The sequence below is a fragment of the Heterodontus francisci genome, unplaced genomic scaffold (assembly GCF_036365525.1).
Source record: "Heterodontus francisci isolate sHetFra1 unplaced genomic scaffold, sHetFra1.hap1 HAP1_SCAFFOLD_97, whole genome shotgun sequence".
NCBI lineage: Eukaryota > Metazoa > Chordata > Chondrichthyes > Heterodontiformes > Heterodontidae > Heterodontus > Heterodontus francisci.
This window is the reverse complement of record NW_027140606.1, coordinates 3,141,228-3,152,174: the sequence shown is the minus strand read 5'-3', so window position 1 is coordinate 3,152,174 and position 10,947 is coordinate 3,141,228.

The following is a 10,947-nucleotide window of genomic DNA, read 5'->3' as shown; positions in this document are numbered from 1 at the left end:
GACCTGCTGAGTGACTCCAGCATTTCTTGTTTTTGTTTCAGATTTCCAGCATCCGCAGCATTTTGATTTTATAGCTATAGCAGCGAATGGTTTCAATCCATCGACCTCTGGGTTATGGGCCCAGCACGCTTCTGCTGCGCCACTCTGCTAACTGCTATTTTAAATTTTAGCTGCCTGTTAGTGAAATATGTTCATTTCCCCAATGTTTTTATAAAAATAGGATTGGAGTCGGATTTCTCAAGAATCTCGGACTCAGCAACACACGTGCTGACGGACTCACCCTCACTGCACAATGACACAAGGACACAGAGTAACAGCACCGACAATGAGGCAGGCAGAGAAAGACACACAGAAAACCAGGAAGAGATTATCAGGACTCAGAAAGGAACAGACAGAGAAAGACACAGAAAACCGGGTAGAGATCATCCGGACCCAGAAAGGAACAGACAGAGAAAGACACACAGAAAACCAGGAAGAGATTATCAGGACCCAGAAAGGAACAGACAGAGAAAGACACAGAAAACCGGGGAGAGATCATTCGGACCCAGAAAGGAACAGACAGAGAAAGACACACAGAAAACCGGGTAGAGATTATCAGGGCTCAGAAAGGAACAGACAGAGAAAGGTACTGAGCAAACCAGCAAGAGACAGCGAAAGACTGATGATTTATGTAATTGTGTTCTATGTTGTGTAAAGATGTTCCCTGTGTTCTTTTAAAGATATTTGCTGCTGTGTAATATGTTCTCTGTTGTGTAACTATATTCGCTGTTGTGCAAAGATGTTCTCTGTTATTGTGTAAAATGGTTCCCTGTTGGGTAAAGGTCTTCTCAGTTGTGTAAATATGATCCATCTTGTGTAAAAGTGTTCCCGGTTGTTTAAATATGTTCCCTGCTCTGTAATGTAGAGCTGAGTCTGCACTAATGGAATTGCTACAGTATCTTCCAGTCTGATACTGTATGAGGGCTGGAATGTGATCCAAAGCACAGTCTATACAAATTAAATTGCTATTGTATCTTTTAGTTTCACAATCCGGGGGAGTTTTAAACTGAATTCTCAGTTTGTATCTCAGGTTATACTACCTTTCAGATTCTCTCAATCTGATATCACACTTGAGATTTAGACTTAAGAAAGGATGTACTGGCATTGGAGGAGTTCAAAAGCGATTCACTCAGCTGATTCCTGAGATGAAGGGGTTGACTTATGAAGAACGGCTAAACAGGTTATTCATTCGAGTTCAGAAGAATGAGGGGTGATCTTTTTGAAACGTACAAGATTCTGAGGGGGCTTAACAGGGTGAAGAAGGGTCTCTGACCTGAAACATTAACTCTGCTTCTCTCTTCACAGATGCTGCCAGACCTGCTGAGTATTTCCAGCATTTCTTGTTTTTATTAACAGGGTAGATGTTGAGAAAATGTTTCCACCAGTGGGGGAATCTCAAACTAGGCGACATAGTTACAGAATAAGGGGACACTCATTTAAAACTGAGATGCAAAGGAATTTCTTCTCTCAGAGGGTAGTGAATGTCTGGAATTATCTACCCCAGACAGTTGTGGAGACGAGATCACTGAAAGTATTTAAAGAGGATGTAAATAGATTTTTGAAATATTGGAGAGTTGAGGGCTATGAAGAGCTGGCATGAAAGAGGAATTGAGGTCTGGGGCAGATCAGCCATGATCTTACTGAATGGCAGGGCAGGTTTGAGGGGCCGAATGGCCTACTCCTGCTCCTATTTCTTCTGTCCTTATGTTATGTTATATCTAATGTATATGTCAGGATGCACTATGGGAATTAATACTGAAACTTATAAACTCATAATGTGTGTAAATATTGGGCTGATATTTCACTTGAATCTCAGAGTACATTATTGTAGGTAATTCTGTAAGTTTGAAAAGGGAACTCTGTGCCATAATGAAAAGAAGAAATGCTGGAAATACTCAGCAGGTCAGGCAGCATCTGTGCAGAGAGAAGTTAATGTTTCAGCTCAGTGACCTTTCAGATTCTGCTAGACCTTTTGAAAGTCCATGTACACCACATCAACAGCATTGCCCTCATCAACCCTCTCTGTTACCTCATCAAAAAATTACAGCAGGACAGTTAAACATGATTTTCCCTTAAGAAATCCATGATGGCTTTCTTGAATTAACCCACATTTGTCCATGGGACTATTAATTTTGTCCCGAATTATTCTTTCGAGAAGTTTTCCCACCTCCAAAATTGAACTAACTAGGGAGTGAAATGAGGTGAGTTGCTCTCACAGAGAGCCAGCACGGGTTCGACAGGCCGAATGGCCTCCTTCTGTGCTGTAGCCATTCTATGATTGTATGATTCTCGCAACAACTGTTGGTGGAGAGGCAGTGATGCAGGAATGGGTTGACAGAAAGAGGAAAGTCTGGGCTGGTGTGTGTTCGGGTTTGTGAATAAAGGTGATTTGGAAGCTGTGTTCCAAATTGAAGTGTTTACTGGAAGGAAGAAGTTGATGTAAATAAAGAGTAAAACGTGTTAAAACGAAGCGCGGTGTGATTGGGGATAGCAGTAAATATAGTGTTGGTGAATTAGTTGTGTTAATAAACTTCCACTGCGCCCTCTGCTGCAGGCTGCTGTTTATATCCAGCTGTGTATTAGTGCTGTGTGTTAACAAGATAAATGTTTGTTTCAACGCTGTTTATAAAGCAATAGCATTGCACTCAAACAGTCCCAGACACAGCAACACACGTACAAAAGCAAAATACTGCAGATGCTGGAAATCTGAAATATAAACAGAAAATGCTTGAAATAATCAGCAGGTCTGGCAGCATCTGTGGAGAAAGAAACAAAGTTAATGTGAGCTAAGGAAACAGACCTTAACTGTTAACTGTTTCTCTCTGCACAGATGCTGCCAGACCTACTGAGCATTTCCAGCATTTTTTGTTTTTATTACAGCAACACAGGTGTTGGGAGGCTCAGCCTGGCTACACAATGTTACAAGGACGCTGAGTAACACAATTGACAAAGGGACAGGGAGAAAAATACACAGAAAACCAAGAATAGAATGTGAGGAAGCAAAAGTGAGGGACAGAGAGACAACAAGACTGAGATGGAGAAACAAGGCATTTGTATGATTGTATTCTCCCTGTTGTCTAAAGGTGTTTCCTGGTGTGTAAATATGTTTTCTGTTGTGCAACGATGTACCCTGTTGTTGTGTAAAGATTTTCCCTGTTATTGTTTTATTTTCTGTCACTGACCGTCTCCTCACTGTGACCATTTGTCCTGGTTTTATTGTGGCCAACATCACCATCTGGTGGTGGAGAGGAGGCTCTGCAGGAAGGGGTTGACAAAGTGGGAGAGACTCGGCTGGTCCGTGTTTGCAGCTTGTGTTCGTGTGAGCAAAAGTGATTTGTTGCTGATTGATGTGTTCACTGGAAGGAAGAAGCTGACTGCAATCGAGTGCCTTTGGAAGCATCTTGTTATTATGCGTAAATACTTGATGTTTTGAAAGTGAACAGTTTGTATTATTACTTAGCATAAATAGCAGAGAATGGTTTCAATCCATCGATCTCTGGGTTATGGGCCCAGCACACTTCCGCTGCGCCACTCTGCTAACTACTGTTTTTAATTGTCACTGCCCGTTAGTGAAATATGTTCATTTCCCCAATGTTTTTATAAAAATAGGATTGGAGTCGGATTTATCAAGAATCCCGGACTCAGCAACACACGTGCTGACGGACTCACCCTCACTGCACAATGACACAAGGACACTGAGTAACAGCACCGACAATGAGGGAGGCAGAGAAAGACACACAGAAAACCAGGAAGATATTATCAGGACCCAGAAAGGAACAGACAGAGAAAGACACATCGAAAACCAGGAAGATACTATCAGCACTCAGAAAGGAACAGACAGAGAAAGACACACAGAAAACCAGGAAGATATTATCAGGATCCAAAAAGGAACAGACAGAGAAAGGTATTGAGCAAACCAGCAAGAGACAGCGAGAGACTGATGAACACCACTTGGAGGGAGCACTGAGGGTGGCAACGGCACAGAATGTAGTCTGGCTGGGAGATTTCAATGTCTATCACCGTGAGTGGCTCGGTAGCACCACTACTGACCATGCTGGCTGAGTCCTAATGAACATAGCCGCTCGATTGGGTCTGCAGTAGGTGGTGAGGTAACTAACAAGAGGGAAATACATACTTCACCTCATCCTCACCAATCTGCCTGCCGCAGATGCATCAGTCCATGACTGTATTGGTAGGATTGACAACTGCACAGTCCTTGTGGAGATGATGTCCCGTCTTCACATTGAGGATACCCTCCATCGTGTTGTGTGCCACTACCACTGTGCTAAATGGGATAGATTTTGAACAGATCTAGCAATGTATAACTGGGCATCCATGAGGTGCTGTGGACCATTAGCAGCAGCAGAATTGTAGTCAACCACATTCCATAACCTCATGGACCGGCATATTCCCCCACTCTAACATTACCAACAAGCTGGGGGATCAACCCTAATTCAATGAAGAGTGCAGGAGGGAATGCCAGGAGCAGCACCAGGCATACCTTGAAATGAGGCATCAGCCTGATGAAGCTACAGCCCAGGACTACTTTCATGCCAAACAGCAGAAGCAGCATGTAATAGTCAGGGCTAAGTGATCCCACAACCAACGGATCAGATCTACACCCTGCCACATCCAATGATGAATGGTGGTGGACAATTAAACAACCAACAGGAGGAGGTGGCTCCACAAATATCCCCAACCTCAATGATGGGGGAGCCCAGCACATCAGTGCAAAAGATAAGGATGAAGAATTTGAAACAATCTTCAGCCAGAAGTGCCGGGTTGATGATCCATCTCGGCCTCCTCCTGAAGTCCCCAGCATCACAGATGCCAGCCTTCAGCCAATTCGATTCACTCAACGTGATATCAAGAAACGACCAAAGGCACTGGATACAGCAAAGGCTACAGGCCCTGACAATATTCCGGCAATAGTACTGAAGACATGTGCTCCAGAACTTGCCGCGCCCCTAGCCAAGCTGTTCCAGTACAGCTACAACACTGGCATCTACCTGGCAATGTGGAAAATTGCCCAGGTATGTCCTGTACACAAATAGCAGGACAAATCCAACCCAGCCAATTGCTGCCTCATCAGTCCACTCTCAATCATCAGTATAGTGATGGAAGATGTCATCGACGGGGCACTTGCTTTGCAATAACCTGTTCAGTGACGCTCAGTTGGGTTCTGCCAGGGCCATTCAGCTCCTGAGCTCATTACAGCCTTGGTTCAAACAAGGACAAAAGAGCTGAACTCAAGAGGTGAGGTGAGAGTGTCTGCCCTTGACATCAAGGTAGCATTTGACTGAGTATGGCATCAAGGAGCCAGAGTAAAACTGGAGTCAATGGGAATCAAGAGGAAAACTGTCCACTGGTTGGAATCGTACCTAGCACAAAGGAAAATGGTTGTGATTGTTGGAGGTCAATCATCTCAGCTCCAGGACATTACTGCTGGAGTTCCTCAGGGTAGTATCCTCGGCCCAACCTTCTTCACTACTTTATCAGTGACCTTCCTTCAATCATAAGGTCAGAAGTGGGGATGCTCACTGATGATTGCAAAATTTAGCACCATTCGCGACTCCTCAGATACTGAAGCAGTCCATGTAGAAATGCAGCAAGACCTGGACAATATCCAGGCTTGGGCTGATAAGTGGCAAGTAACATTCGCGCCACACACGTGCCAGGCAATGACCATCTCGAACAAGAGAGAATCTAACGATCTCCCATTGACATTCAACGGCAATACGATCGCGGAATCACCCACTATCAACTTCCTGGGGGTTCCCATTGACCAGAAACTGAACTGGAGTAGCCTTATAAATAGTGTGACTACATGAGCTGGTCAGAGGGTAGGAAGCATGCGGTGAGTAACTCACCTCCTGACTCCCCAAGCCTGTCCACCATTTACAAGGCGCAAGTCTGGAGTGTGATGGAATACTATCCACTTGCCCGGATGGGTGCAGCTCCAACAACATTCAAGAAGCTCGACACCATCCAGGACAAAGCAACACGCTTGATTGGCACCCCGTCCACAACATTCACTCCCTTCACCACTGACGTACAGTGGCAGCAGTGTGTACCATCTACAAGATGCACTGCAACAATGAACCAAGGCTACTCAGGCAGCACCTTCCAAACCTGCATCCTCTGCTGCCTAGAAGGACAAGGGCAGCAGATGCATGGGAATACCACCACCTGAAAGTTCTCCTCCAAGCTACACATCATCCTGACTTGGAACTATATCGCCATTCCTTCACTGTCACTGGGTAAAAATCCTGGAACTCCCTTCCTAATAGCACTGTGGGTGTACCTACCCCACATGGACTGCAGTGGTTCAAGAAGGAAGCTCACCACCACCTTCTCATGGGCAATTAGGGATGGACAATTAATGCTGGCCTGGCTGGCGACGTCCACATCCCATGAAACAAATAATTAAATACAATAACAGCTCATCTCAATTCCTAGTATTTCTAAATCCCACCAGTCCAACATAAGCTGAACAATTATTGCATGTTGTGATTGACGGTCTGGTCTGTAAACTGCACTGCATCACAGATTGCTGACATTTGCTAACTGGAAGTGAGAACTGCAAAATCGGGACAGTAGTTCACATAGTCTGTCAGTGTGAAAGAATCAGGCAATGTGAGGTAATAGAATTTGTCTGTAAATGTTACACTCATATTGCTTTATATTTTTATATTGAAAATAAAAGTAATCATTTCGTGAAAATAGTGACATGTTGTCCAAACTTTGGTAGCCAGTTGTTTTCGTCTTGCACTCAGCAGGGCAATCCGCAAGAATACCAATTTAAGGGAAAACAACAACTTTCTTCTGTATGAGAAGAGAGTGCTGATTGGTTGGCAAGTGAACTCTGATTGGTCGAGGCATTGCCATTCAGAATGCATCAGTTTATGGTAACTGACAGATAACTGCCCAGCTTTGTTTGAAATTTAAACCAGGCAGCTTGACTCTGATTGGTCAGGGCATTGCCCTGTGGAATGAGCCAGTGAATGGCTGTCACTTACTTTGTTCAGCTGAAATTGGCACAATGTGTGTGCATGTTCTTTCTGTCTGCAAAGAACATGGCCCTGTGTATTAATATATGTAGTTTACAGGACACACCAATGCACCACACTGCGAGCCCAACTGACAGTCTTAAATCGGTTGTCAGTGTAATTCTTAGCACACTGAGAATTATTTAGTAAATGTTGTCCTTTTGTGGAATCACATCACATGTTGGAAACTGTGTTTTGAGTTTTGCAAGCACGGGTTGCTTGGGTAGGGCCCATTGCGAACAGCGGAAGGGACATGTTATTTGATACAATCCACCAGTTTTGGGATGTACGGTCTAGAAACCTAGCATCACACTGGTATTGAAATTCATATATCACATTACTTATTTGTGTGATAGGCAGGACGTCTCTTTTGCTTGACAGCAGCATCCTGTTAGTGGTGAACACCACACTTGTTGCTCCTGCATAGTAACAGCAGGAAACAGCGAGCTTCACCTGTTACTCAAATACTGGCGATATATTACCCTTCCAGGGTAATTTGAGGAGACTGGGCACTTTTCAGGGCTCAAAATGACGGCCTTCAACCCGTTTATAAGTTTGTGTGATATACAGTGAGAAATGATCTGATCAGTGTAGCCATTGTAATGCAGGATGTCTTTGATTCGCCCTATTTCAGCATCAAGCTTGCATGGTGAGCAAATGGCTCAGCCCTATTTATGAGGTTGTCGATAAGACCAATCTTATAGCGCATGGAACTGTAATAATCCCAACGCGTGTATTGACCAGTGAAGGTAGGTTTGCGGTAGACCATGGTAGAAAACCCCTTAGCAGATTTCTCAACTAGTACATCAAGGAAAGGGAGCTCATTTGACTGCTCCATTCCAAAGGTGAATTTGAGTGTCGGATGGAGCCCATGAAGACGTGCAAGGAAATTATTTCATGCAGCTGCGGATTCAAATATAGCAAACGTATCATCTACATATCGGAAATATGCAAGAGGTAGGAGGTTAGGTGTCATTCCCTTAAAAACAGGTTTGTCATGGAATCCAACAAAGATGTTTGTGAGAGCTGGGCCGAGAGGGGATCCCATGGCAACACCAGCGATACATGGTGTCAATAAAACTGAACTCAACTGTGCAAGTTGCCGAGTTCATAAGTTCAATGAATACGGATTCACACAATGGTGACGGGTCTTTCTTTTGGGCCTCCTTATCTCGAGAGACAATGGATACGCGCCTGGAGGTGGTCAGTGGTTTGTGAATCAGCGCCTGGAGTGGCTATAAAGGCCAATTCTGGAGTGACAGGCTCTTCCACAGGTGCTGCAGAGAAATTTGTTTGTTGGGGCTATTGCACAGTTGGCGGGTCTAGATTGCCATGATATAGCACTGCAGTGCAAATATCTATGGCTTCCTGAAGTGGTACATTGGTGAATAGGCTAGCAATGTCAAATGAACACATGGACACAGCATTGCTATCGATATGCAAGTCCTGTATGGTCTTCACAAATGTGAAGGAATCCTTCACTGTGCATGTGGAGAACTTGCTCAAAAAATGGTTGTAACAATTTTCCCAATCATTTGTCAAATTCATTTCAGGTTACTATTTACATTACTTCAAATAAAGAAAACCTAACTACACAAAGAATTGAGCACAACGCTGAAAGTTTCACAGCAAATAGTCAAATGGGAAAAGGATGAAATGCAGAAAGAAAAAGCCTAAAATACTGAAAACACTCAGCCAGTCCAGAAACAACTGTGGAGAAGAGAAGAAGGGTCACTGACCCGAAACGTTAACTCTGCTTCTCTTTCCACAGATGCTGCCAGACCTGCTGAGTGAATCCAGCATTTCTTGTTTTTGTTGGTGGAGAAGAGAAGCTCGGGTTAGTGGTCCAGTCCTGTGACCCTTCTATAGACCTGAAACATTGTTCCTACCTTCCTCTCTCCACAGATACTGCTGGAACTGCTGAGTGTTTCCAGAATCTTCTGTTATTATTCAGATTTCCAGTGTGTGCAGTATTTCTCTTTTTGAAAATAAAATATTCCCTGAGAGGAATGGAACTTTACATAAAAAATAGGAGTAGGCCATTCGGCCCATTGAAATAGCTCTGCCATTCAATAAGATCACAGCTGATCTCCTACATCAACTCCATCTTACCACACTAGCACAGATCCCTTGATTCCCTTAGTATCCAAAAACCTATCAATCTCTCTCTTGGATATACCCAATGATTGAGCATCCACATCTCTTGAGTCACAGAGAGATACAGCATTGAAACAGGCTCTTCGGCCCACCAAGTCTGTGCCGACCAAGAACCACCCATTTATACGAATCCTACATTCATCCCATATTCCCTACCACATTCCCACCATTCTCCTACCACCTATCTACACTAGGGGCAATTTACAATGGTCAATTTACCTATCAACCTGCAAGTCTTTGGCTGTGGGAGGAAACTGGAGCACCCGGCGGAAACCCACGTGGTCACAAAGAGAACTTGCAAACTCTGCACAGGCAATACCCTGAACGGAACCGAGGTCACTGGAGCTGTGAGGCTGCGGTGCTAACCACTGTGCGTAGAGAATTCCAAAGATTCACTATACTTTGAGTGAAAAAAATTCTCCGCTTCTCAGTCCTAAATGATTGAGCCGTTTATACTGAGACTGTGATCCCTAGTTCTAGATTCCCCAGCCAGAGGAAACATCCTCCCAGCATTTACCCTGTTAAATCCCTTAAGATTTTTAGGTGCCAGTAAGATTACCTCTCACTCTTCTAAATTCTGAGGAATATCGGCCTCGTCTACTCAATCTCTTCTCATAGGACAATCCCCTCTTCCCAGGAAGCAATCGAGTGACACTTTGATACACTTCCTTTAAGGCAAGTATATCCTTCCTTAAATAAGGGGACCAAAACTGTACACAGTGCTCCAGGTGTGATCTCACCGAGGCTCTGTCTAATTGCAGTCAAACTTCTTTCTTCTTAGAAAAACTCTTCACAATGTTGAACACAACTATTAACTACCCCATTAACATCTCTGCTCTAAGAACAAGGACCCCAGCTTCACACACCCCAGACCCCTATTCTTTCCACATTAGCTGAATTCCTGCATCTCTGATACATTCTAGTAAATCTCCTCTGTACCCTCTCTAAGACCTTGACATTCCTGCTAAAGTGTGGATCATGGAATTAGACACAATGCTCTCGCTGAGGCCGATAACCAGTGAGATTTATAAAGGTTCAGCCTCAATTCCTTGTCTGTGTCCCGTACTCCCATTTCTGGTTTCTGACTCAATGTCGGCTCTGAGCTGTTGAAACTGCCTGAAGAAACATTTCCACCCAACAAAGCGCTCGGAATATGAGAAGGGACAAACTGAGTGACCAAGTACATCAACTCCAAGTAAAACTCCACCATGTAGTGAAAACACTCGAAACACAACGGCTCTTTTAAGAGCCACCCACAATCTCCTGAAAAAGCTGCACCAACATCTCTCTAGAATTGGTTTATTTCATTGGTTTTAATGCTCAGTAACTCTCTGGAACTTTCTCACTGTCTTTGTGTTTTCTGTTTCAATCTGGTATGGAGATTCTGGGAAGATGAGTTTCACTGCCTGGGAGGATCTTTGTGGTTTTCCTGCAGAAACACAAAACAAAGTCTCTTTTCAGAGTCACCCACCGCATCATAGGGACAGCAGTGACCTGGGAACGGGAGCTGGGGTGTGTTTTATGCCGGAAGTAACAGTTAATGATTTATGTTGTGCTCTCGTTATCTTCCAATCTCTGAATTGAGCCTTTCCAACACACCAGGGTTATGGGGAGAGTTTTCATCGTTTCTTTTCCAAACGTACAGACGATGTTATATAGTTGATGATTTACCCAGATGGTGGATTCTCCCCTCACAGTGAAA